We start from the raw sequence: 25,748 nt of genomic DNA on the forward strand, positions 1-25,748 counted from the left end.
ACTGTGTTTAAAGAGGGAATGGTATGTGTTGCATTATCTCGAGTTAGAACGTTGTCTGGATTGTATTTAATTGATTTTGATGAGAACAAGGTTAGTGCTGATGTTAATTGTGTAAGAGAATATAATCGTTTGAGAAGGCTTTATGCTCCAAGTTTAGGTGAATATCCTATTTATGAGAAACGTGTTGTGTGTTCAAAACGCAAACATGGTGAAGAATCAACTATGGTTGGAAAGCAGAAACAAAATCAAGAGAAAAGAAAAGATGTAAAGAAGCAGAAAATACAAACAAGTGATGATGTTGTCGGATTCCAATTAGAAAATGCTTCTGGTGTCAACTGCTATGGTAATGTTATTCTAAACGTTATATTTTATCTTGAAGATGTTTATGGTGAAATTATGGAAAGTCAGGAAAAAAGATTATGTTTAGCACTTTATATTTTATTTCAAGAATTGAGAACTGATAGAAGTAAGATCCCTTCTGCTTCTGGTATTCGCCAACTGTTGGATACATGTACTGGATCTTTAACGTTCAGTGCTAATATACAACAAGATGCACATGAATTTCTGATGGTTACGCTTGGAGTACCAAAAGATGAAGGAGTTCAAATTGAGAGTTTATTTGGACTCAGTTACAAATGGGAACATAAATGTGAACAGTGTTCGTTAACTTCAAGCACTATAGTTGACAGAGAACGATTTCTATATTTGACAATACCTGACTGCAAATCTGTACCATTTCCCAAATTACTAAAAGAAGCAGATCACAAAATGATCTGTTCTCGTTGTAAATCAACAATGCTATCTACATTATGCCTACAAAGATAAGGAAACTATTTGATTATAATGCTACAACGCTGTAGACCAACTGGAAGAAAAGTGGAAACCAAAATTAAAATTTTTGTTGCTAGTCAAGTATTTGTTTCTGGAAGAACTTTTGCAACAGTTGCTATTGTTTTCCATGCTGGAAGTACTACCACAAGTGGACATTATACAGTTTATTTAAAGTGTTATAATGGTTGGAGTCACTGCAACGATACACACTTGGAAATGAAACCGAGATTGCCTTATGAATTACCCAACTCATACTTGATATTTCACCATTCGGCTTTGTGGGAAGGTGTAAAGATACTTTAAGGAATTCATGCTGGATGGTTGCAAAGTGACATTTTTGATACATTATTTGGTGTATTGGGAAAATGTTCACAGAAACTACGAAGTAAAGGTAAGATTTGAAGATTGGAAATAGTATTGGATGTGTTATTTGTGTTGATTTTGTATTATATTTGTGAGAATTAGGGATTTGTTTTTTTTAACAATCTAGTTGATTTTGTTTTTCCCCTGCTGTTTATGATGAAACTACTCTGATATCACTGTGAATAGTGAAGTTAAGTAGTAGCTGATGACAGCAAAAAAAGGGAGAGAATTTTTTTCTGAATGTTAAATTATTTAGTATTATTTAAAAACTCACTGTAATTTGTGAAATATATTACATTACATAGTAGTTTTGCAGTTTATTTTATGTAGTTGAAAAGTTAGAAAAAACAGTAGTAGTTCGATATTTAAAAAACCTTTGAAATTCACAGAAAAAAACATAGGTTTTATAGACGTTATAGTTAGAAACTTGCATTTATAAAACCTTAGAAATTCACTGAAAAAAACATAGGTTTCAGGGACGTTATAGTTAGAAATTAGCATTTAAAAAACCTTAGAAATTCACTGAAAAAAGCATAGGTTTCAGAGACGTTATAGTTAGTTAGACATTTGACTCATATAAAACCAGAGATATTCGCCTGTTATAGTTAGTTGAGCTAACTATAACTAGCGCACTCACAATGCACTGCTGATGATGTCACATATTACATCACTCATGACATGGTCAGTGACATCACTCATGACATCACTCATGACATCTCAAATGACATCACTGATGACATCACTGATGACATCATCCACGTGATAATCTGATGCACATACTGATGCCCTAATATAAACTTTGATACACCCATTCTTAAATGCAGACTACAATTTTTGAAACTATACACACAACAATGCCATTTACTACATACCACTCACTGTTTCCTAGGTCTACACACACATCCAGTCACTTATACATGTAGTTACTCATCAATACAGTAGTATAATATGCACTCATACATCTATACATGCAGTCACACTCCGCCGCTGATCCATAGAGTTACTCACACACCTAGTCAGTAATGCAAAGAATCAATCACATATCCATTTACTCATGTATGCAGTTATACACACCAAGTCCGTTATTTATAGACACACCATATCACTTATTTATAGAGATACCAACACATATTTACTGTGTTATACAATTACTGATACAAGCAGACACTCATTTATAAACAAACTCTTCAAATAACTTACTCTCATGTATAGTCATTTATATACTCCAACACTCACATATAGTGCCTTAAAACATATGTAGTTAGTCACACATATACCACTGAGACATTCATTCACTCACCAACACACCCATACACACAGTAACTCATCCATACAGCCCTTCCCCGAGGCGCTTTTGAATCCATACAACCAGTGAATCACCCACTCAGACATCTATGCACAGAGTCATACACCCGCCCTCGCCCACCCATACAGACACTCAGGGACGCATTCAGATACTCAGACAACAAATCAATAACCCATATAGATACTCACGTAGCTATTCAGCAACCCATGCAGTTGCCTACACACCAACTGAGAGACTAATACAGACTTTCACACAGTGTAGTCACTAACCCATGCATTCAGTAAGACACGTTCAATCAGTCACTTATACAGTCAGTCACGCACCTACTAAATAATCCCTTCAGGCACTTGTAAATGCATTCATTCTTCAATACACCTTGGCATAGATATATATGAAAAATATTTATACTTTACAGAAACACACATTCACTGGATGATGTCATCAGTGATGTCATCAGTGATGTCCTTTGAGATGTCATCAGTGATGTCATCAGTGATATCACTGACCATGTCATGAGTGATGTAATATGTGACATCATCAGCAGTGCACTGCGGGCGCGCGAGTTATAGTTAGCTTAACTAACTATAACAGGCGAATTTCTCTCGTTTTATATGAGTCAAATGTCCAACTAACTATAACGTCCTTGAAACCTATGTTTTTTTTTGTGAATATATATATCTATATATCTCACCAGACAATGTCCACGCATTTGGATACGCAGATAAATGCACGGTGGGACCAGTCGTAGGATGGCGCACCACCCCTGGGAAAAATCGGAGGGGACCGTCTTACCTGAACTCTTTGGCTGAATATATGACGACGCAGCTGGTTCATAATTGTGGGGAACAGGATGTTTATTCAGAAGCCCACTGGAGGGCAGCTATTAGTCCTGGAAAAGGTTTGAAATGCACACGGAAGCCACTGGAGGCTAAAAAGCAAACTGAATTGAACTACAAGTTCTGACGTGCATTTGAAATACGATCTATCTAGAGAGGCACTCCTGAGGTCTAATTAAAATTTTAAAGCACGTAGGGAACTGTGGGAGCAGAGAAAACCTGAATGCAATCAAACTGCCTATGAGGAAAGAGCTCGAAAGCTCTGAAACGCGTCAGGCAGCAGGACAGAAATGAATAGATTTACAATGCCTGTTCCCTTGAATTAAAAGATTTTGACAAATCACCGGCTGGAGGAGTGTGTATCCAAATGCATGGACATTGTCTGGTGATATATATATATATTACCTACTGGCAGTCGCCAGTAGGTAGTTATAGTTAGGCTCTATTATCCATAGGAAATCCGCAACATTCTATTTAGAATAACTTTGGCGCCGGTTGACGAATCTTCGCGAAATTTTAAAAACTCGTGGCCCGCTCCGGTCCGCTCCTATCCAGAAAGTCTTGGAGTTATTCGTCAAGAGGGGGCCGAGAAAAAAGGGGGATCCCAAAACGTGTTTCCCCCATGCAATTTTCCATAGGGACCTTTAGTCGCAGCTACAGCCCGAACTGCTGAACGAAATTACACCAAATTTGGCAGAAAGGTAGACCTTGGTTCAGAGTCATGCCTTTTGCTTAAATGAAGTACATCCGTTCAGTAGTTCCTGAGAAAATCAAAAGTAAAATCACGTATATATCTGGGCGGAGCCTAACCACACATCTCATCGTGAGATCTGATTGGCTGTCAGCACTTCATCCAATAAGTGTTGGCAGCCATCTTGAGACCAATATACATGATAGCACCTCATTAAAAAGCATTGCAGTTAATAGAAGGTTTTAAGACTTTAGTTACATTATAAATCATTTGTTGATGGTACCATACTCATTTTAGGAATTGGGGTATGTTCTAAGGTGATTTTACCATGTGAAAAGGCCTTTTGATGGGATATCATGAATCATGTTTGAGAGAAAACTATTTTCTCATGCTTTTCCCACAGAGGTTTGGAAGGTGATCTATAAGCTAAACTGAGAGCATATTTTCTGTAAATTCACATTATCTTTCTCAGTCATGTGAGAATGAAGTCTGACATTCTCAGTAGAACATGTACATCCAACAAGGGCAGAGACTGTCAGTTGATTCCTTTGTATTCTACTGCAGCGTACCAGAGTGTTCCAAAGAACAACTAGAGCACTAACAGTCCTACTTATGACAAACGTATGGCACACCTGAAGCCATCTTGATTGGAATAAAGTGGTAACTCTTAAAACATTTATTTTAAAAAGAAACAAAATGAGGGGGTTCATGTTGCCATAGAAAGTATGATGAGTGCTGCAGAAAGAAAAATTAGGGCACATTTTGAGTGACTTCTCAAATCCTCTTCTATTTCATTAAAAGATTCTGACATGCAGACTGAAACATGCACTTTCAGTACCAGCAGCAGACTTCCCTGGTGAGCAGTAGCTTTACTACAGTGATCTAATGAACAACTAGAGTGCTAACATTCTGAATTGATGGCAAATTGTGACACATCTGGATGCCTTCTTGATGGAACTAAAGTAAACAAGCACTGAAAATGCAATAGGTCTCGCCCTCGTTTAAGTTAAAGCAATTCTGTTTGTAATTGGGTGGCTTTTTAGCTTTGCTTTTATTAGTGTTTTTCAAACTTTCATGTACATAACATGCATATGCATTCATATATGTATATGCATGCATGCATTTATATTTGTATTTATATAGATATGCAGATTATATATATGTTTATATATGTATGTATATATACACACACATACATATATATGCATATGTGCATATGTGTGCAGGTAGAGGTAGAGAGGTAGAGGTAGAGAGGTAGAGAGTAGTAGAGAGTAGCAGTGAGTAGTAGAGAAAGTGAGTAGTAGAGAGTAGTAGAGTGAGTAGTAGAGAGTGTGTAGTAGAGAGTGAGTAGTAGAGAGTAGTAGAGAGTGGGTAATAGAGATTGAGTAGTAGAGAGTAGTAGAGAGTGAGTAGTAGAGTGAGTAGTAGAGAGTGAGTAGTAGAGTAGTAGAGAGTGAGTAGTAGAGAGTGAGTAGTAGAGTGAGTAGTAGAGAATAGTAGAGAGAGAGTAGTAGAGAGTGAGTAGTAGAGAGTGAATAGTAGAGAATAGTAGAGAGTGAGTAGTAGAGAGTGAGTAGTTTAATTTAAAAGGAAGACAATGAGGGGGTTCATTTTGCCATGTATAAGTAAAAAACCTGAAAGTATTTCCTACTGAAGAGACTGTAGTAAATGAGGAAATTAGGAAAATTCATATTAAATAAGTCTCCCAAGATGGCCACCAGAGACAAAAGAGCCCAAATGTAGCACAAATATCACCCAGACGCAGCCCAAGTATAGCCCAATGACAGAATGTCCCAGTGTTCTAAAGAACAACTAGAGCGCTAACAGTCTTACTTATGACAAAAGTATGGCACACCTGAAGCCATCTTGATTGGAATTAAGTGGTAACACTTAAAACATTTAATTTGCAAAGGAACAAAATCAGGGGGTTCATTTTGCCATAGAAATTATAATTAGTGGTGCAGAAAGAAAAATTAGGGCACAGTTTGACTTCTCAAATCCTCTTCTATTTCATTAAAAAATTCTGATTTGCAGACTGAAACATGCACTTTGAATACCAGCAGCAGACTTCCCTGGTGAGCAGTAGGTTTACTACAGTGATCTAATGAGCAACTATAGTGCTACCATTCAGAATTTATGGCAAATGTGTGACACATCTGAATGCCTTCTTGATGGAACCAAAGTAAACAAGCATTGGAAATGCAATAGGTCTCGCCCTCGTATAAGTTAAAGCAATTCTGTTTGTAATTAGGTGGCTTTTTCGCTTTGCTTGGATTAGTGTTTTTCAAACTTTCATGTACATAACATGCATATGTATGCATATATGTAAATGTACATTTATATAGATATGCAGATTATATATATGTTTAATTTATGTATGTATATATATATATTCACTGAAAAAACCATAGGTTTCAGAGACGTCATAGTTAGAAAGTAGCATTTAAAAAACCTTAGAAATTCACAGAAAAAACCATAGGTTTCAGGGGTGTTATAGTTAGCTGGCCATTTCACTCGTACAAAACCATCAAAATTCCTCAGATATAGTTAGTTCTGCTAACTATAACTCGCGAGCCCGCCATGCACTGCTGATGATGTCACATATTGCATCATTCATGACATGGTCAGTGACATCACTGATGACATCTCAAATGACATCACTGATGACATCAGTTGATGATAAACAGTTGTATTCCCCTAATCCACACCAGTTCCAAGTCAGCTGCTAGGTGCCAGCCGAGGCAGAGCGCGCCCCCACATCCTGGGGAAGGGCCTGGCCAAGGGCAACCATCACAGCAGGGTGCGATCCACAGGAAGAAACCAGCTCGCATCTAGAGTCACCGCCACCTCGGAGGGCGGTGCCTCTCCCAGCCATGGCATGCGCCCAGCCCCACTTAGAGTTCCAGCCTGACTGACCCAGCCTTTAGAGCCAATCCTTATCCCGAAGTTACATATATGACTTGCCGAGTTCCCTCACCTACATTGTTTCAACATGTCAGAGGCTATTCACATTGGAGACATGCTGTGGATTTGGGTATGGCCCAGCAAATGATTTACACCATCTGCACCAGATTTTGAAGGACCAGCAAGAGCTCGCAAGACACCACTGCAACCACAATGCTTTCCAAGGCACGTGCCCCTCTCTCTGGTAAAACCCATTCCAAGACACCCTGCCCTTCAAAAAGAAAAGATAACTCCCCCCAGGGCTCCTGCCGGATTCTCCTTGATTGTTTGCATTACCTCTCTAGGCGCCGCCAGGGCGCCTGTCTCCGCCCACTCTGGTTCGGGGATATGAACCCGATTCCCTTTCGATCAGCCGAGGGCAATGAAGGCCATCCCCAGTCCCTTCCGAACGGCGCTTACCCATCTATTAGAACCAACTGACCCATGTTCAACTGCTGTTCACATGAAACCCTTCTCCACTTCTGCCTTCAAGGTTCTCATTTGAATATTTGCTACTACCACCAAGATCTGCACATGCGGGGGCTCCACCTGGGCCCTCGCCCCGGGTTTCCGTGCGCACCGCAGCTGCCCTCCTACTCGTCGTAGCTTAGCCCCTGCAGCTCGCCTAGCGATGGCCGAGTATGGACATGATGCTCCATGACCAGTTGGTGCAGTAAGTGAGTTGTTACACACTCTTTAGCTAAATTTCGACTTCCATGGCCACCGTCCTGCTGTCTATATCAACCAACACCTTCTCTGGGGTCTGATGAGCATCGGCATCGGGCGCCCTAACTGGCGTTCGGTTCATCCCACACACCAGTTCTGCTTAACAAAAGTGGGCCAATAAGCCCTCACATTTCATGCCCAGCTCCACCCCAGTGAGCTGGACTTCTTACTCATTTAAAGTTTGAGAAAAGGTTGAGAACATCTCGGCCCCAAGTCCTCTAATCTAAACTGGAGATTCCGAGTGCCAGCTATCCTGAGGGAAACTTCAGAGGGAACCAGCTACTAGATTGTTTGTTTAGTCTTTCTTCCCTATACCCAGGTCGGATGACCGATTTGCATATCAGGACCACTATAGACCTCCACCAGAGTTTCCTCTGGACTATCCAGGGTGGGCTGACTTGCATGGTTCTCAACATGTTTTATTACCCAGAATCCCTTGGAAACCTCAATCTTTGACTATAAAAACACATTTTCCTCTTATTTCTGTGATGGAAAGTTCTGGAATCTTCAGGGAGCTACAAACTTCCTTCCACCCGGAATTCTCCCAAGTCTCCTGATACAAATGGCACCTCAACTGTGTGGGTTGACCTAGTGCCTGCGAGAGTAAATGGCCCAAAACGCAACATGGATGCAGTTCTTTATTCCACCGAAAACTGACCCTTTTTTTCCAAATGGCTCATTTAATTTTCAATGATGATTTTTAATGATGTCAGCACTCCATGGGTGCCGATCGTCTTTAAACTAAAAACAAAATGCCTTCGGTGGCAGGGGAATGCACTGCTGATGATGTCACATATTTCACCATTCATGACATGGTCAGTGACATCACTGATGACATCACTGATGACATCTCAAATGACATCACTGATGACATCACTGATGACATCATACAGTGAATGTGGTTTAGTTTGACATTTAAATATGTATTATACATATATACCAATCTGTATTGAAGATTGAGTGGATATATAACTGTCTGGATGGAGGATTTAGTAGCTGTCTGACTGTCTGTGAGTAATTAAAAGTGTCTCACTTAATACATGGATTAGTACCTAAACTATGTGAATGTGTGCAGCACTGTCTCTGTTGTTGTATAACATGCTGCATCAGTTGGTCATTAAATACATGAGTGTGTATATTAGTTATTGATTAGTTGGGTGAGTATTTGTATGGGACACTGAACTTGTGTGTGGTTGGATGGGGTGTGTGTAACTATGCATAGATGTGTGAATGGTTGATTGACTAGGTGTATAGGTTTAAGAGTGCATGTGGAAACAGTTGTTTGGGTGACTAAGTGTATTTATTTGTGTGTTGGTAAGTTGTTATATGTTTTAGTTGTACATCTTCAACAAAGTTAAAAAATAAAAGGCATTGTATGTGAGAGTTGGTGTATATAAATAAGTATGTGTAAGAGTCAGTGATTGTGAGAGTAACTATATGAATGAGTGTATAATTGTAATGGTGATTTTTTAACATATTAACTATGAGATACTATGTGTTTGAGTAAATGAGGTGTTGTTGGATAATTGTGTAAGTGAGCAAATGTAAGTGTGATTAATTTTTTTCATGAGTGAGTAGGATGACTGCATAACCGACTAAGATGACTGCTGATGTGTCAATGTCTATATATGTGTATAAGTGCATTTGATAGTGTTCTATTAATTAGTGACTGCATGTATAAATGATTCTGTTGTTGAATGGGTAGTCGTGTGTGTAGACTTAGGAATCAGTGAGTGGCTACGTAGTAACTGGTATTGGTGTGTCAATGGTTTCAAATATGGTACTCTGTATTTTACAGTGAATGATGAAAGGTTATACTAGTGTATGATGAGGTGTATCAGATTGTCACGTGGATGATATCCTCAGTGATGTCATTTGAGATGTCATCAGTGATGTCATCAGTGATGTCACTGACCATGTCATGAATGATGCAATATGTGACATCATCAGCAGTGCATTGCGGGCACGCGAGTTATAGTTAGCAGAACTAACTATAACGGAGGAATTTCTATGGTTTTGTATGAGTGAAATGGCCAGCTAACTATAACACCCCTGAAACCTATTTTCTGTGAATATATATATATATATATATATTCACGTAAAAAACCATAGGTTTCACACATGTTATAGTTAGGTGGATATTTCACTCGTAAAAAACCAATGAAATTCCCCCGTTATAGTTAGTTCAGATAACTATAACTCGCGCGCCCGCAATCCACTGCTCATGACGTCACATATTACATCACTCATGACATGGTCAGTGGCATCACTCATGACATCACTGATGACATCATCCTTGTGATAGAGTGGTGGTCGTGCGATTTATAGTTATCTGAACTAACTATAACGGGGGAATTTCATTGGCTTTTAAAGAGTGAAATATCCACCTAACTATAACATGTGTGAAACCTATGGTTTTTTAAGTGAATTTGCTAGGTTTTTTAAAAGCTAATTCCTAACTATAACGTGTGTGAAACCTATGGTTTTTTCAGTGAATTTGTACGTTTTTTTAAATGCTAATTTATTTATGTATTATTATTTATTTTATATTTTTATTTTACAATAAACTACGTATTAAAAATGTGTTTGTTTTTTTTGGCTTTTCACCGTGCGCGCACGGTGTGCGCACCCCCGCGATTTTTGTAAAAAAAAAATGTAAAACATTTTTTCTGCCTTCGGGGTCCTTCAGGGACCCCCTGACAAAGGCTAGGGGGTCAGGAACTCTCTACCCTGCCCCCTTTTCACGTTCGCCACCTTCCTTTTTCACTCTCGCACTGAAAACAAACAAAATGGCGGCCGACACATCCTGATTTCGACCGATTCAAACGTTGACTAACATGTAACCACCAGAATTACGCTCGCGCACGTTAGGGTGCTCGCACGGTGCGCGCACGGTGCGCGCTTATAGATATTTATATGCTTTTAAATGCTATTTTCTCAGGAACTACTGAACAGATTGACACCAGACCTGCAAAAGGCACTTCCCTGACCTGAGGACTACCTCTCTGCCAAATTTCAAGTAATTCTGTTCAGCCGTTAGGGCTGTACCTTCGACTAAAGGTCCTATGGAAAAATGCATGGGGAAAACACGTTTTGGGACCCCCCTTTTTTCTCAGCCCCCGCTTGACGAATCACCCGGAGACTTTCAGGGTAGGAGCTGAACGGAGGACCCCATTAGTTTTGAAAATTTCGCGAGGATTCGTCAACCGGCGCCAAAGTTATTCAAAATAGAATTTTCAGATTTCCTATGGAAACTCGGTCCTAACTATAACTATCTACTGGCGACCGCCAGTAGATAATGTATATATATATATATATACACACATATACATATACATATACAAACATACATACTATACACATATACATATACATATACATACATACATACATACAAACACATGGAGCCGAAAGACGCTCCCTTATTTAAATAAGTGGTGTAGTAAAAAAGAAACCTGTCCAACCGTTGCATCCCTGCACTGTTTTGATTCCAGGTAATAATGCTGCATGAATTAAATGCACACTCGTCCAAGTTGCAGCAGGACATATCTTCTCCAGAGGCACAACAGCAAATAAAGTAGTTGAGGTGGAAACTGCGCTAGTTGAGTGCACCCTGGTTTGCCCTGTGAGGGGCTTGCCAGCCTTTGAGTGGTAGAACTGGATTGCAGCTGAAATTAATCGAGCAACGATTGCCATCATGACTGGATCACCCTTATGAGTTTGTCCATCTGAGTCCAACAGTTGGTCAGTTCTCATGTGTTGTTTAGAGTGATGAGAGTAGAATTTTAGATATCATCTGATCCCTAGCATATAAATAGACATCTCAGCTGGTGATGTTGGATTCGGGAAGAAAGTTCTAAATATTATAGGTTCATTGAGGCAAAATCCAAAGGAACCTTGGAAATAAATCTTTGGATTGGTTCTGATAAGTACTAAATTGCCAAGGCGCAAGAAGATTCTTGAGTTGAGAAAGCTTGCATCTCATCTACTCTCCTGGTCGGAGTGAGCGCTAGTAACAAAGCACCCTTCCATGTGAGAAATATGAGATGTGCTCTGTTAATGGGTCCAAATGAACTCTTCATGAGTTGAGATAGAACTATGTTCAGCTGCCAGTCCGGGGAAGAAGCCCTTACTGGAGGAAAACACTCTGAATAATTATTTCATGAACTGTTTGAAGATTCTGCAAGAGCAGAAAGAGAGGAAATGTGATGAGCATCTATATCTTGATATTGCTGCAAGCAGTAGATTAACAGACACATGTACCAACCGTAATTGAGCTATATGAAAGAGGGCAGTTATCTGCCAGATTATGCTAGTAGAGGATGTAGGTTTCATTTCTGGCGCCATTGGCCGAAACATTTCCATTACGGTTTACATGTCTTTATCAGTCCTGAGGAACATTGAGATGTTTGAATTCATGGAATTTAGGAGCCGTGCACATAAGAGGAGAGAAGTCAGGTCAGGATGAAGGGCCTGGCCTTAGTTCATCATCAAACATTTATGGGATGTTGGTAGGTGAATGTGGTTGCATTCCAATAGCAAGAGAGGCTCCATGAACCAATGCTGTGTGGGCCACCTGGGGGCTATTAAGATGAGATGACACCGCTCCACTTTCCTCTTGCTGAGAACTTTTGGTATTAAAGGCATCAGGAGGAAAAGGTAAGCATAGATCCCAGACCATCTGTCGGAAGGCATTCCCCAAAGATCCTGGATATGTAAGGCAACTTGCATAGAAGTGCCATTCATGGGTTTCAGTTTTTGCAAAGAGATCTAGAGCCGGTTTGCCCCAGAATGAGAAGATCATATTTAGCACCGACTGATGAAACTTCCATTCTGGCTGTTTCACTGCATGCTGGTGGTACTGTCCATGCGAACTAACACTGATGACTCTGCTATCATTGGCAGAAAAGCGTGGAGACTGAGTTAGATGGCTTTGAGCTCCAGGCAATTGATATGTATGCTATTTCGGCGCAGAGACAACTTTCCTTGAATATGCAGGTTCTGTAGATGACCACCCCAGGTCTCCAGGGAGGTATCTCTAGTCATTATGAAGTGAGGTTTTTGAGGTTAGAATGTTTGGTCCTCTGAGAAGTGGGAGGTCTGGGACCATCAGGCTAGAGCTTCCATCATACTTGTATGAAGATCACCAGGCCCTTGAATGATTCTTTTGTTTGAATCTATTTTTTGGGTGCTGTTCCTGCAAGGCTCTCATTTCCGGGTGTGCAAGAGGGAACATATTGATCGAAGAAGAATCTAACTGAACTGACGCACTGAATTATTATTATTTATAGTTCGTGAGTCAGTTCCTAGAGCCTTTGTTGCTTGTCTTGGGATAGAAAGTCTTTGTTTTGGACAGTATGTACTGTTGCGGCCCAGGAATGGTACCTTCTTGGATGGAGAAGTTGATGATCTTTGAAAATTCACAAGGAGACAAAGGGCCCGATTACGATGTCGGAAGGACCGCCACTGGCGGCCTGTCGGTGGTGGTCTGTCCGACATCTGGTGCTGTGGTCCGACCGCCACATTATGATGTGAGCGGTCAGAGGCAGAGGGCGGAGGGACCGACCAGCACTGGAGACAGGCTCAAAGAGCCCGCCAGACAGTCAGTTGGAGAGTAATACCCAACAACAGGGGAAGTGCCTGCTCAGGCACTGCCGTAGGGATTACGATGTCCCTTTCCGACAGCCTTTCCAGTCGGTTGGAGAGTAATACCCAACAATAAGGGAAGTGCCTGCTCAGGCACTGCCATAGGGATTACGATGTCCCTTTCCGACAGCCTTTCCATGCCGGTCTAACCACCATAGAACGGCTGTCGGAAAGGGACTTTGAGAGCCCCTAGCAGGGTCCCCGTCCTTCTATGGTGCAGAGAAATTTCCAAATATGCCTTTGTGCATTGAGGCTTGTGCTGTGGCCCTTTTCTGGGTACAACACAAGCCTCAATGCAAAATGGCATGATTCTGACCACCTACACGACGGTCGGATCGTAATTTGGATGTTGGAACTGCCGCCTACTTGTTGGGCAGTCCCGAAACAATGTCGACTAAACGCTCGTCCAGCCGGCTACGTAATAAGGGCCTTAGATTGTGAAACAACTTTAGGCAAGCCTTTGTGGCCATGTACACTTGAAATGCCGTTGGTGCTTTTATCAACCAGTTGTTGAAGTAGGGGAATACCTGATGGCCAAAAAAGCTGCCACAGTGCTTGGCAGTGCGTAAAAAGGCAGGAAGGTGATTTGAAGCCAAATGGGAGACGTTTGATACATGGGTGGGAGTGTGGAAGTATGAACTCTGTAAATTCAGAGCTGTCATTTGGTGTCGGAGAGGGTGACCACATTGAAACTATAGTTTCCGGAAATGTTTTTTTAATTTCCGGAGGTCTACTACGGATCGCCACTCTTTCTGTTTTCATGTCTATAAAGAAAAAACAAGAAAAGAAGCCTATTCCTTGCTGAGAATGTGGGCCTTTCTCTATTGAACCTTTGGTTCATGAGCTAGCACTCCCTTCGAAAGAAGAAAGAGATGTAGTGGGAGCCCTCATTTTGGTGGAGTAGTGAGCGAAATCTGGGTGAATTCTAATGTCTGACCATTTGTGATGAGATCCATGACTTACTTGTCCGATGCTATTTCCACCATAGATGACAACATTTTGGAATTGTTTCACCCACAGGATCACGTAAGCAGTACCAGAATGTTGCCACTGTAGGCAAACTCGCCTAAGGGCTACTGAGAGTGTTGCCAAGTTTGATTCCTACGGTATCCTCCTTGATACAGATAAGTGTTTCGTTCAGGGGTCCCCTTCCTTCGAAATTGTAATGCGCCAAAAGAACATGCGGTGTCAGAGTCAGCCTTGACTGCTTGCAAGGCGTCGTTGACATGCTTGCCAAACAGAAGCCATGGTAAGGTATAAATATTAGAGGTATTTGCACCTCAGGTTCTAAATGCTGTGGCCTTGAGCCAACCTTGGTGTCTAAGGACCACTGACCCTGCCAGTTGTGGGAAAACTATTGAAGCTATATCTATAGCTCAATCTATGATTTCTGATGAGGACGATACGCCTCCCTGCAGAATCTTTTTTGTTTCTGTCCTTTCTGTCTTCCAACAGAAATTCTATGTGTGTGGCAATGTCAGACCACATCTGGTGGTTATACCTGCCCCATACTGCCAGTGAATTGGCAGCCCGTTCAGTAGCACTGGTCATAGTTGAGAACATCTCCTTGCTGGTTAGGGCTGGCTATGAGTGACAGGATTTTCCATGATTGTAAATCCTCCTGCATTTATCAACAATCAGAATAGGTCTCACATCTTTTCCATTTAAAATCATAAAGAGAACAAGCTGATTGCTTATTTGCTATTGGAAGTTGGAAGCATTTGGCTGCTTGTTGCCTAAGGGTAAAGAAATCATCAAAAATCATCTGGTGGGGAATCCACCGGTTGTGGGCCTTCTCTCTATCATCACCAGATGTGAACGGGTCATTCCTGGAAAGCATGGTAATATTTGACAAGGGGATCATTCTTTAGGTGGCAGAAGCATCTATGGATGCTGACATATCAGACACGATGTGACCTTGCAGGCTCGGAAAGTGTTTTTAGTAATCCTGTAAAATGCCCTATTAGACTAGTACTATACCTACATGGACCTGACCATGCTCTGAAGTTGGAGGTGGAGCGAAGTGGCGAAATTGCTCCACATATTGCCTCTCCATATATTGCTTACTTTGTAGACATGCTCGTATTAGTCCCCTTAATTTTTTACATTAAGTTATTTGGATAATATGTCTTTTGTTCTTGTTGGTGACTATGGTGCTTTCGTAGTCGTTTGTATTGTGGTCGACAAGGTGGACGTAGACAACTAGGCTGACGTCAACAATGTTTGTCTTCAACAATGCCTTCATCGTAGACAAGGCCGTCATAGAGGTTGCAGTCATAGACGAGGCCTCGGAAGATGAGGCCATTGTAGACCATGCAGTCGTAGATGAGGCCATCATAAACGTGGTTATCATAGACAGGGTTATTGTGGATGAGGCCGTTATCGTAGACAACAGTCATAGATGATGCCTGTCGTATACGAGGCCATCGTAGATGAAGGAATCGTAGATGAGGTCATTCGTAGATGAGCCCATTCGCAGATGAAGCCATCGTAGATGAGGCTGTCATAGATGAGGCTGTCATAGATGAGGGATTCGTAGATGAGGCGGTCGTAGACAACCGTCGTAGACGACAATCATAGATGAGGCCGTCGTAGACGACCATCATAAATGAGGCTGTGGTAGTAAGGCAATTGTAGATGAGGTCATTCATAGATTAGATCATTCATAGATGAGGCCATTCGTAGATGAGGCGGTCACAGACGAGGCGGTCGTAGATGACCATCATAGATGAGGCTGTCTTAGACATCAGTCGTAGACGACAATTGTAGTTGAGACTGTCGTCGATGGCCGGTTGTCCATGATCGCCATAGATGAGGCCATTGTATGCAACCTTCATAGATGAGACCCTCATAGATGAGGCCGTCATAGATGACCATCCTAGACGATGCTATCGTAGATGAGGTAATCGTAGACGAGGCTAGCGCAGATAAGGTCGTCAGGGGTGAGGCAGTGAAGCAGTAATAGTTGAAATGTTTGTGGTCATCGACATTGTCATCGTAGAACAAGTTACTTACCTTCGGTAAGAGACACAGGTTAGTTATAGATTACTTACCTTAAAATTTCCCCCAGGCGTCAGACTGGACCCGGAGAATTTTTTGCTCAGCAGTACCCCTGCACGTCGGTAGGTGGCGTCAGTCAACTCTGTGTCTGTCGTCGGCGTCGTGGTCGCCAGAATGATGCCGCGGTGCCTACGTAGATGCTGCCCCTGCACACTGACGTCTGTTCTGACATGACTTTCCACCACAGACATGCAGAGCTATTCAAGACACTGACCACTGGTGTGCCACAACTAGGGCCCTGTAAGGGAGTCTCTATCCCTAGAAGTCAGTTCGCAGAGTGGGGAGGATGGGTGGGGCAGTAAGGAGTCTATAACTAACCTATGTCTCTTACAGATACATCGTTAATGAAGGTATGCAATTTGTACATCTGAAAAAGACAGTTAGTTATAGATTCCTTACTTTAGAATAGATACCCCAGCAATACAAACCCGGAGGAGGGTCTGCGAACCATGTTCACACCAGGAAGTCTTGGAGGACCGAACAGGCAAAATAGCTGTCCCTCCTGACTTGGCTGTCCAGGCAGTAATGTCTGGTAAACGTGTGCAAGGATGCCCACATGGCTGCCTGACAGATGTCAATGCATGGGACACCACGTGCCAGTGCACGGGCGGCCGCCGTAGCTCTAGTGGAGTGAGCCTGCAGCCCCACTGGAGGTTCCTTTTTTGCCAAAGCGTAACAGATTTTGATACAAAGGACAACCCATCTAGAGATGGTAGGCTTTTGAACAGTCCAATCTTTCTTGGCACCTGCATAGACAACTAAGAGTTGATCATCCACCCGGAAATCTTTTGTGCGCTCAAGGTAGAAGGACAGCACACGTTTAGGAGCCAGGCAGTAGAGTCTCTCCTCATCTTTGGAAGGGTGCGGAGGTGGGAAATAGGTGGGCAAAGTAATAGTTTGTCCAATGTGAAAAGGTGTAACCAATTTTGGAAGGAACGAGGGCCTCGTTCAAAGCACCACTTTGTCTGGATGCACAGAGAAGAAAGAGGGCTTGGAAGAAAGAGCTTGAAGATCACTCACCCAGCGAGCATAAGTGATGGCAACAAGGAAGGCAGTTTTCAAAGTGAGGAGCCTGAGATGACAGTTATGAAGAGGCTCGAAGTGAGCACACATGAGATAAGTAAGAACAAGATTCAAGTCCCACTGGGGCATTATGAAAGGAGATGGAGGAAAGAGATGAGTAATGCCCTTAAAAAATCTATTTACAATAAGGGACTTGTACAAGGAAGGCTGATTGCGCAGCCCAAGGAAGGCAGAGATAGCCGCAAGATAGCCTTTAAGAGTGCCCAGAGCAGAGTCCTGCTGGGCTAAAGAAATGCTAATATTCTCTCAAATAGTAAATGTATTCCCCAGCCAAATACTGAAGCGACACCCAATCCAATTCCGGGACCTAGTAATTGCGTGACTTGTAATAAGATTCGCACCTGTCTTGATGTGAGAAATATTAGGGATGCCAATAGCCCTTTGGACCGTGTTATTGAAATTTCAGATGGTAATGTATCAAATAACAAGTCACACACCATAAATGTACCCATAAACCAAATAAATAAAACCATACAAGAGGCCGATACTAACCCAAAGCCAACAACTAATCTTGTGGGCAACAAGGAGGTGTTAAACCTGCCCCCTGAGGCATGCCCATACGTCGTAATTTTAGCAGGTGTTCCCCCCTTAAGAGAAGATCAGTTTGAGTCCTGGGAGCAACTACGCTGCAAGTGCGTGGATTGGCTTACCAAACATAAGAGATTCAGGCCCTCATTGATCGGGAACATAATTATGGTACAACGAGTAGGCTGGTTGGGGACTTCACCCAAAGATATCGATGGTGACTGCATTATCATCAATTTTCGACGACAATCAGTGGCTAAAACTATTTTGACACCCCAGATGGAACAGATGGGTCAAGATACTAATATCTGGGCCCTACCTCTAGGTTATTTCTATAAACCTGTATTTGAAGTGCCACCCCGTAATATACATGATTACACTACAACTTATAACAGATTTACCCCGTTGTCGGGCTTGGACTGTCAAGATTGACTGCGTACTCAGTCAGTGAATGCTCCAAGAACTAACGCTACAATCCTAGTACCAACCCAAGATAGTCCCCATGCTCCCATATTGGATATATTAGACACCAGGGAAAATAATCAGACACTTAAAATCTTAAGTTGGAATATAGCTGGTTTGTCATCCAAGTTAAATTTAGTGGATTGGCAAGCATTAATTAATCAGCAGGATGTTGTTATGTTCCAGGAGACTTGGGCAACCCAGGATTTGTATATGGAGGGGTTTGAATGTTTTAATATCTTGTCCCCCATCCCCACATCAGGCAGACCTGCTGGAGGTCTGTCAATTTGGATTAATATTAAGGCAGGTGGTCGTTTCAGAATTATACCTACGAACAGCGACAAATTTCATGCAGTTCTTTATACTAGGGGAGTTTCAATTTATTTGATAAATTTTTACAATGATGATTTTAAAACTGTGCCCAATATGAACTTTTCATCTCTGTTTAATTTTGTTCTACAATTACAATCTAGTACGTGCGATGACCAAATTATGGGTATATGTTTGGGCGGTGATTTTAATGTTAAGATTCACAAAGACATTTTTTCTGCTATTCGACTTGACACACAAGTTCCTCTGAGTCAACGAGGGGAACAACTAGTGAATCTTTTAAGTTCCCATAATTTCCGGAATGTTATGCAGATTGCTGATCCCCCCCCCCCTGAAAGTAGCGCAATTCCTACCTATAGAAGCAGAGGCTCCACTTCTATTATTGACTACATATTTGTAACCGCCTCTTTAGAAAGTTATGTGTTAAAGGCAGAGGTGATTCAAACTATGCAAAGCGACCATAATCCGATTAGTACTACTCTAAGCTTTTCACGTCGCCCTGCGCATGATTTTGCGCTCGGTGCACGTGATCTGGTGGCATCAAATGACAAACTCAGAGTAGTTTGGCGCAATATTGACAACAACACTTTATTTGAAAAAATTATTAAACACCACTCAAATCTGGTGGACATTTGTTTAACGCCCTGCCTTTATAATATAAAGGTAGTTAACGCCTTTTCAGGGCTATGCTCTGGCATTAAAAATATACTGTCTAAACCAATAAGGGAGCCGAATTATGAGCTTGGTTGGTTTAATGCGGAATGCTCTGCGGCTAATAGAGCATTAAGAAAGGCCCTTGTAAGCAAACCCAGAGTGGCGTCCGCTATATCATCACTCAGGGCAAACTATAAAAAAGTTATAAAACGCAGAAAGGAAGAGCTTACTAATAACAACTGGGCAAATCTTGTGCAGGCTAATGTGTTAAAAAACAGCAAGAATTTTTGGAAGGCAGTTAAGGATATGAAATCTATGGGTAATATCCCCACACCAATTGCATGTAATATTATGAGTGAATCTTGGGAAGATCATTTTAGTAAGATTTATGCTGCCCCAAATTCCAATAATCCCAAAAAAGAATACATATACACTGGTGGGATATTGATTGAACTATATGAGGTCGAAGAAGCAATAACTCAAAGCCTGGGGGGCAAAGCCCCCGGACCAGACGGTCTCCCTATCGACCTTATTAAAAGTAAACCTGATTTTTGGGCGCCACTTCTTACGAATGTTTTTAACAATCTCACCAACTCATCTATCCCAGACACTTGGTCAGTTAGCACTATTGTCCCAATTTTTAAGAAAGGAGACCGATCCAACCCGAGCTGTTATAGGCCAATCTCATTGATTGATAACACCCTAAAAATCCTGGGACAGGTGTTATTTAACAGAATTAATTCATGGGCTGAGGATAACAAGGTCCTGCATCGGTCTCAATTGGGTTTTAGGAGTAGGGTCGGCACTGTTGAACAATGCCTGAATCTTCACCTGATTGTCAGTAAATACACCGTAGCTAAGAAAACACCAATGTATCTGACATTCATGGACCTTACCTCAGCCTTTGATTTTGTAAACAGATCCCAGCTGTGGAAAACCCTTTTAATTCTCGGCCTTGACGACTCAGTAGTCTCCTTTTTAGCATATATACACAGAGACCTGAAAGCCAGGGTTCGCATTGGAAGGAACGGTGAGGTCTCTAAGCCAATTGAAATTGGTAGGGGGGTCAGACAGGGCTGTGTCTTGGCCCCCCTCCTATTCATTTTATACATCAATGACCTATCTAAATCTCTACTGCCCCTAACTGAGGACGTCCCTAGCATCGACGGGAATAAAATCCCTGCGCTGCTTTATGCAGATGATGCTGTGCTAATGGGGCGTACCCCTAATGCCCTGAGAGCTTTGGTCAACGGTTTTGTGGAATTTATGGCAACACTAGATCTGTGTACTAATTTTAAGAAATCATTTTTAATGTCATGTGGGACTAAGAAGTATTTTAACCTTTCTATTGTATCTAACTTTTCCGTATCTGGGCCAGGTTTTTGCATCTAACGGTTTGTGGAATGATCACATTGCCCATTGCAATAGGAAATTTATTAATTCCATTAATACAATTCTCAGGCTACCCAAACCCAAAAACATAGAGGTAGTGCCTGCTATTGTCAAAATTTACAGACAACAATGCATTCCAACCGTTACGTACGGCGCAGAGGTATGGGGGAACACTGCCAGCTCACCTATCCAACGAGAAGAGAACAGGTTTTGTCGCAAAATATTGGGCGCCCCATTTTCCTCATCTACATATGCTTGCCACGGCGAGCTTCACTTATCCTATATAGAGGATTTTATTAAGGCACGCCCGACATTATTCTGGCTTAGGATTTGGAAAAACCTGGCCGCACAACTGACTAGGGAAATTATCCTGGATTGTTTAAAATGTGACAGAGGGCTGGTCATATCATGGTTGACCGGAGTCCACAAAAGCTTAGCCTGAATTTGGAACACCTTTTTATAAACCCTTTAGCCCACAACCCTCCAAGCATTAAAACTGTGGAAAAACTACTCTATGCATCGTATAAAGAAACTAGGCTAGCAGCTGAACGTAATAAAACCTCCGTTGCTAGATATATGCGAATAGAGCATGTATCCACAGTAATGCCTACATATCTCTTAAAACCTGTTGGCTGTTGGGAACGGGGTCTATTCTTCAGGCTAAGGACCGATACCATGAAATACTTACTGTCTTTTCCAACTGGCTATTCTCTGAACCTTGATCACACCCCCTGTCCATGTACCCACAATCTGAAACAATCAATGTTACATTTCTCATTCTTTTGTTCCTTTTATTTACCGCTTACGAAAAAATTTCTGATTCCGTACTTTAAATCCCGATGCGTAACTGATTATAAAATAGCCTATGAGTTGATGCTTGCAATTGATAATGATGAATTATGTTTCCGAGTTGGATCCTTTTTAAAAATGGCTGTACGTTTTCGTAATTCTATGATTTCGGACTAATTTCTTCTATGTCCAATTGTAAATAATGTTTTTTAACTGCACTTTTATGGATATGTTGTTTTTATCCGAATAAAGTTCATATTGATTGATTGATTGATTGAAAGAAAGTATATACAAGAGGAGCTCTGAAAGAGGGGCAGAAAAGGGGATCCACAGCCTTTTCTGTGCACCATGCCACAAACTTGTTCCATCGACAGGCATTTACCGTCTTAGTGGAAGGACGCCTGGCTGCCAAGATGACATTACAGACTCCTGGTGGAAAATCAAAACTGTTGCTACTCACTCTCCATGCAAGGAAGTGGAGGCTGGACAGATTCGGATGAAGGACCCTCCCCTGCTGCTGCAACAGAAGATCCTCCTGAAGGGGCAGTTTGAGTGGAGGATCGATAGCCAAGCTCAGGAGTTCTGGGTACCAGACTCTTCGTGTCTGGAGCCACAAGAATAACTTGGGCCCGGTTGAGCTTGATCTTCTTCAGCACTCTGGGCAGAAGTGGTAAAGGCGGAAAAGCGTACAGTAGGCCGCAGTTCCACTCGCGTCGAAAAGCGTCACCAAACGAGTACCACCTTGGAAACTCCAACATGCAGTATTGCTGACATTGCACATTTTCTTCGGTGGTGAACAGATCCAACCAAGGCTCTGCCCTCTCGTTCAGAGAACCTATCAGTTGTTGAACCACCAGGGTCATGCCCTGATGTTGAAGCCATGTTCAGAAGCATAGAGCCTCCTGACATAGGGTCCACAACCCCACCCTGCCCTGTTTGTTGCAGTATCGCATGGCGGTAATGTTGTCCATGAACACCTGCACCACCTTCCCTTTGAGAGAGGGAAGAAATGCTTTCAGTCAAGGTGGATCTCCGGGAGCTCCAGCAGGTTGATATGGAGCCCGGACTCCGCCAGAGACTAGACGCCTCTCATCTCAGCCGCTCCCAAATGGCCGCCCCATCCCAGAAGTTACACATCTGTCACTACAGTGAGGTATGGTTGGGAAAGGGAGAAGGATCTGACCTAAGCTTGGTTCTTTAACCACCACTGCAGCTATTGTGCAGTTTCCTCCGAGATCAGGATGTAGTCGGAAAGATTCCCCTGATGCTGCGCCCACTGGAACTTCAGGTCCCACTGCAGAGCCTGCATATGCCATCTGGTATGATCCACCAACAGAATGCAGGAGGCCATGAGGCCCAGCAGCCTCAGGGTCGTTCTCAATACAATCCGGAATAGTGGCTGAAACATCAGTATCATAGCCCGAATATCCCAGACTTGCTGCTCGGGAGGATAGGCCTGAAACTGCACCGTGTCCAGAATTGCCCCAATGAAAGGAAGCATCTGAGAGGGACTCAGGTGTGACTTTGGCATGTTGATAGTGCACTTCAGCGAATACAGGAGGTTTGCCGTAGTCTGGAGGTGGGAGACAACAGCCTGGGGTAAGCTTGCCTTCAACAGCCAGTCATTGAGATAGGAGAAAACTGGAACCCCTGATCTGTGCAGATGAGCTGCGATCACCGCCATCACTTTCGTGAACCCCCGAGGGGCACTGGTAAGGCCAAAGGGAAGCACGGTGAACTGAAAGTGCTTGTGGCCTACCGTGAACTGTAGGTAGTGTCTGTGGGCTGGCAGGATGGGGATGTGGAAATAGGCATCCTGCAAGTCCAGCGCCACAATCCAGTGTCCAGGGTCACTGGTAGACAGGCCCTGAGCCAATGTTAGCATTTTGAACTTCTCCTTCCTGAGGAAGCAATTGAGGTCCCTGAGGTCTAGAATAGTAAGTAAGTTAATTTTTTATTTGCATAGTTAATTAAAACCATTACAATTTATAAAAATATATATATTCAGTAAAAAATGTATCAAGTACATGCATAAAACTTGTTCCTTCATAATGCTTATGTCTTAAAACCATGCCGATAAACCTTGCTAGTTTTGAACAACTATAACAGCATAATGACTTATCAAGTTTTCCTCCTGAAATTAAAAATTAAAATATGTCTTCAAAGATGCCTTGCACATTAGCTTATACTTTATCTGGCTAAGTTCTTGATATTTCCATTTCTGGCATTTTGCTTCCGCACAGTCTCAGAAATTTTACTGCTCTACAATTCAGTTGTGGATCGCTAGGTGCAAAGCATGCCAACAGGGCTTGCCTCCTTGTTCGAATCCCTCGTAAATTAAACAATTGTTTCAATAATTTCTTTCGTTCTTTGAGGAGTTCTTTACAGGAGCATAATAGGTGCAGCAGGTCTTCCTGTGCTGTTCCACATAGTCGGCACACAGAGCCTGCTTTATTACGTAGCCAAGGTGGAAGATGCTGAGTGCAGGGGAGCAGGCCAAATCTATATTTCATAAATGCAATTTTTATATTTTTGTTGTATCCCAGGTTGAAGTAAGCTTGGGCACCCGGCTTTGTGTATCATCCATCCATGGGCTCTTTTTGAGAGTGCGGCCTTGTCCTCCACCCATGACAGTAGTTTCACCGTCTTCCACACTATTTTTTTAAAGGTTAGGGTGGATGTCGATGTTTCCCAAAGTTGATTTAGCCCTAATTTGTGTAGGCTGATGTGAAGATATTTTGCAGCTGATGATGTAGTGTGCGTTTGTAGCTCTCTCCATAGCTGTTCGTTTAACGTTCCTCGAGGAGTTTTTCGCACTTTATCCCATGCAGTGACAAAGGCCCCTTGTCTGGCAATTGTTTCAGGACGCCAAACTCAAGTCTGATTTGAGCGGGTGAAGTATATTTCGGCAGCCCAAAAATGACCCTGTATGCGATTGTTACTGTGGCATCAAGTATTTCCGCATCCCTGCCTTTCTCTGCTTCGCTGCCGTAGGTGATTGTTGGTAAGAGTTTTGCACAAACCACCTCTGCCAGTGGCAGGATCGATGGGCCAGATAATTTTGAGTTTAAGGTTTTTAAGGAAGTTGCTATTATTAAACCTTTTTGCCTTAAGCTGTTCTTCTGTGCCAGGAAGTGAATATCAGAGTCCAGCTTTACGCCGAGGTATTTACACACTATTGTGTCTTCTATTCTGGTCCCTCCCCAAAACCAGGCTGCAGTTTGTCGCCTTTTATTCCCTATTATCATTGTTCTTGTTTTGTCCAGGTTGATCGTTAGGTCGTTTGCTTGGGAGAAGTCCCGCGTTGTATTTAGGAAATGTTGTAGCCCTACTTTTGTTTTACTAATCAGGACTACATCATCTGCATAAAGGAGGCAGGGAAGTGCTGTGTCTCCTAATTTGGGGGCGTGTTAATTACAGCTGATTAGCAGCGGGACTAAATCAGCTATGTACAGATTAAAGAGAGTGGGTGCCAAAACACAACCCTGTTTCAGACCTTTTTCCGTGGGAATGTGTCTTGACAGGAAGGTTCCATTACCCAGCTTCACCTGTAGCCATGTGTTCGTGTGCAGGTTTATGATCAAGTTGAGTAGGGGCTGAGGGAGCCCCCACCAAAGTCTGATGCGATTAACATGATCAAAAGCGGCCCTGTAGTCGATAAAGGAGAGGTATAGAGACGATCGTGTGGCTGCAGCCTTGTCCATAAGCATAGCCATGCTTAATATGTTAGTTGTTGTCCCAACTGATTTTGTGAAACCGGTCTGTTGTAGAGGAATTGCGGATTTTTCCTTCACCCAAGCCTGAAGGTCCTCCAGTAACAAGCCAAGGTCTAGAATAGGACGCAGGCCTTTGTCCTTCTTGGGCACCAGAAAGTAGCGGGAACAGAAACCACAACCTACTTCTGGCACAGGAACCCTCTTGATTGCTCCCTTGACCGAGAGAGCTGAGACTTCCTGGTGGAGAAACGCCAAATGATCCTCCGACATGTGATAAAAAACCGTGGCATGGAGGGAGGGGTAGACTTGAAGGGGAGGGAGTAGCCCCATAAGGCCTATTTGCAAAACCTACCTGCCCGACGTGATGGTTTGCCAGTGGGGGAGGTGATGGCGAA

The 25,748-nt window shown here is 42.4% G+C and overlaps 1 protein-coding gene and 1 pseudogene across 2 annotated transcripts in view; both read right to left on the reverse strand.

The window, feature by feature from the left end:
* ODAD2 (outer dynein arm docking complex subunit 2) overlaps positions 1-25,748 on the reverse strand; it is a 1,108,894-nt gene that overhangs the window by 171,298 nt on the left and 911,848 nt on the right. The window lies entirely within an intron of this gene.
* LOC146789567 (28S ribosomal RNA) lies at positions 7,022-8,137 on the reverse strand (annotated as a pseudogene).

This window comes from Triturus cristatus, chromosome 10, assembly GCF_964204655.1.
Source record: "Triturus cristatus chromosome 10, aTriCri1.1, whole genome shotgun sequence".
Lineage (NCBI taxonomy): Eukaryota > Metazoa > Chordata > Amphibia > Caudata > Salamandridae > Triturus > Triturus cristatus.